Below are 3,544 nucleotides of genomic sequence, written 5' to 3'. Positions count from 1 at the left end.
CCCCCAGTCCTGAAGGCAGCACGTGTCCTGCCAGCCATGTTGCTGGCCCGCTGGCAGGGCTGGGCTGTGGCTTTGGCCACAGGGGGCTGCTGACTCCCTGCCTGCTGGGAACTGGGCCAGCGGACGGACGTGGTGACTGGCAGCAGTGACGTTTCCCCCACTTCCTTTCACCTGTCCTGCTGCGTCTGCTGCTGAATCAGGATCCCTTTGGGGACAGACGGTGGGATGTGGCATGACACAGCAGGATGTGGCGGGACGCTCTGGGCGGCCCTCCCGAGGGCAAGGCAGGCTTCAAAGAGAAACAAGATGCTGCGAGGAAAACCAGTGCACAAGAAGAGAAACTCTGTGTCCCCACTTGCGTGCACCTCCTGGTCCTGTGGTTGGTTTTTTGCAGTCTCTTCTTGGCCATGAGGCCTGGCAGGGTCCCAGGGGCTCTGGTCTCAGAGGGCCTCATCTGCAGTCTCTGGGCCCTCAGGGGACCCCAACATTTGCTTGTGCCTTCTTTTTTTAAAAAAATTTATTTATTTTTGGCTGCGTTGGGTCTTCTTTGCTGCACGCGGGCTTTCTCTAGTTGCAGAGCGCTTTGTTGCGATGCACAGGATTCTCATTGTGGTGGCTCTTCTTGTCGCAGAGCACAGGCTCTAGGTGCATGGGCTGCAGTAGCTGCATGTGGCTCGCGGGCTCTAGAGTGCAGGCTCGGTAGTTGTGGTGCATGGGCTTAGTTGCTCCACAGCACGTGGGATCTTCCCGGACCAGGACTACGAACCCATGTTCCCTGCGTTGGCAGGAGGATTCTTAACCACTGCACCACCAGGGAAGTCCCTTGCTTGTGCATTGACCTGAGCACTTACCCATGCGCCTTGCAGCAGCCTCTGTCTGTGCCGTGGGCTGGCCGACCTGCCCGCATTCCCCACCCTTCCTTCTTCATTGCCCCTGCGATAGAGACCAGAAGAGCCTCAGAGTTTTTCAAAGGGGGATGCTTTTGGCATTGGGGGGAACAATGCTTCTTGTAAAACTCTCCCCTGCCTTGCAGATGTCCAATCACTGTGGCAACCTGAAATGTCCCCACACATTTCCATAGGTCCCGTCGGGGTGAGAACCACTGAGCTGATGCTCCAGCCCTCACCCTCACTCAGGTGGGTGGTTCATGTGCCTCCACTCCGGACAATGAGTTCAAGGGCAGGTCTTCAGGGTGAAGAATTTTTTTGTTTGTTTGTTTTTTTAATTGAGGTAGAGTTGATTTACAATATTGTGTTAGTTTCAGGTGTACAGCAAAGTGATTCAATTATATATATATATTTTTTTCAGATTCTTTTCCACTGTAGGTTATTACAAGATACTGAATACAGTTCCCTGTGTTATATAGTAAATCCTGTTGTTTATCTATTTTATATATAGTGCTATGTATATGTTAATCCCTTACACCTAATTTATCCCTCCCCTCCCCTGAGCTTTTCTAAGAGAAGGGACAAAAATCCTCTGTCTGAGCTCCCCAACCAACACCAGCAACCATATACATCTGGGTTTTTCCAGATGAGAGGAACAGAGTCGCCATTTTGCCAAAACCACTGAACATTGGGGTCCTCAGTTACCTACAGCCAAACGCATTGCTAACTGCTACAAGTGGAGAAACAGAGGCACAGAGAGGTCAAGTCATTCACCCAGGTTCTCTTTCCTGGTGAGCAGTGGAGGCGGGATTCATACCCAGACATTCTGGGTCCAGTGGCCCCACCCTAACTACTGAGCTAGGCTGACTCTGAGCCCTGCAGAAGGCTTAGCCTAATTCCACGTGTAGATGCCTGAGTGCATCTTTCTTCCCCTGAGGAGAGGGTTCATTCCTGTCATCAGATTCTCAAAGGGTCCATAATATGAATAAGAAACCTCCTTCTTTTGTTTGTTTATTTTTGTGCCACTCATTTTCCAGGTAACAAAGGTAAACTCCAAGAAGGGAAATGACTTGCCATGTTGGGGACCAAGCTGAGATGGTAAGTGGGCCTCACCTGCAATTCTGTGCCTTTTCTATTGCCCCCCACCGCATCCATCCCTTCCTCCCAGCCCTTATGGCCCCACCTCACAAAGGCCTGGACTGGGTGCAGTAGCCTCCTCATTGGCCTCCCTGCCTCTTGTTCTCCACTTTGCACATGGCCTGAGAGGCTCCTATTCAAGGCCTGCTGTAAATCTGCCCCAACTCAGCTCTAAATACTAGCGTTTTCCTATATCTACTGTCTAAAAATGGCCACAGAAATAATTCTGGTCCCACATGGTCTTCTAAAAGCTTGCTGCTCCCTCTCCATTTCTCCTCTCCTTGAGATTGAGCAGGATTTAGTAGCTGCTTTTTTTTTTTTTTTTAAGTAAATTTATTTATTTATTTTTGGCTGTGTTGGGTCTTCGTTGCTGCGCGCGAACTTTCTCTAGTTGCGGTAAGTGGGGGCTACTCTTTGTTGCAGTGCGCTGGCTTCTCACCACGGTGGCTTTTGTTGCGGAGCACAGGCTCTAGGCACGCGGGCTTCAGTAGTTGCAGCACGTGGGCTCAGTAGTTGTGGCGCACGGGCTTAGTTGCTCCGCGGCATGTGGGATCTTCCCAGACCAGGGCTCGAACCCGTGTTCCCTGCATTGGCAGGCGGATTCTTAACCACTGCACCACCAGGGAAGTCCTAGTAGCTGCTTTGATGAAGAAAATGCAGTGGAAGTGATGCAGTGTGGCCTTCAAGGCTAGGTCACAAAAAGTGGTAAGTCTTCTGCCCCCCTCTCTCTATTTCTCCCTCTTGAACTTTGACCCCATCAGCCACGTTGTGAGGAAGCCCAGGACACACAGCAGGGCCTCATGTAGAAGTTCCAGCCAGTGCCCAGCTAAGATCTCTGCTGATCCGTCTCCAGCATCAATCACCCCATGGGAATGAAGGTGCCTTCAGGGTTGCAGCCCTTTGCTTTCAAGTCCTCCAGCTGAGGCTCCAGATGCTGTGGAGCAGACACAAGCTGGCCCCTCGGAGCCCTGTCCAAATTCTTGGCCCACAGAATCTGTGAGCCTAGTGAAAAATGTATCACTCCCTCGAATAGGAGACCACTAAGGGTTTGGACTTGGAGTTGAGGGGAGCTGTAGATGCTTCTGAGCAGGGGAGCTGTGTGACTATGGTGCTGGGCTAAGAAAGCCTCTGAGGCCACGTGCAGAGTGGAGAACAAGATGCAGGGGGGCTACTGCACTGGTCCAGCCCTTTGTGAGGTGGGACCATTGGATGGGGAGGAGGGGACAGGGGGCAGAAGAGAAAGAGCTCAGAATTGCAGGTGAGGCCCACTTACCATCTCAGCTTGGTCCCCAAAGTGGCAGGCAAGTCATTTCCCTTCTTGGAGCTTACCTTTATTACTTGTAAAATGAGTGAGACAAAAAAAAAAAAAAAAAAAAAAAGAAAGGTTTTTTTTCCTCCCATTTCTTCACATGTAAATTCTCCCCAGTGCTCAAGGCCCAGCCTGTGTCTCACCTCCCCATGGTCAGCCCCTTCAGGTGGGCTCTCTCTCCTCCCGAAGGCTCTGGTTTTGCTCCCACCTC

Source organism: Phocoena sinus, chromosome 2, assembly GCF_008692025.1.
Source record: "Phocoena sinus isolate mPhoSin1 chromosome 2, mPhoSin1.pri, whole genome shotgun sequence".
Classification (NCBI taxonomy): domain Eukaryota; kingdom Metazoa; phylum Chordata; class Mammalia; order Artiodactyla; family Phocoenidae; genus Phocoena; species Phocoena sinus.
Note: the sequence above shows the minus strand (reverse complement) of the source record.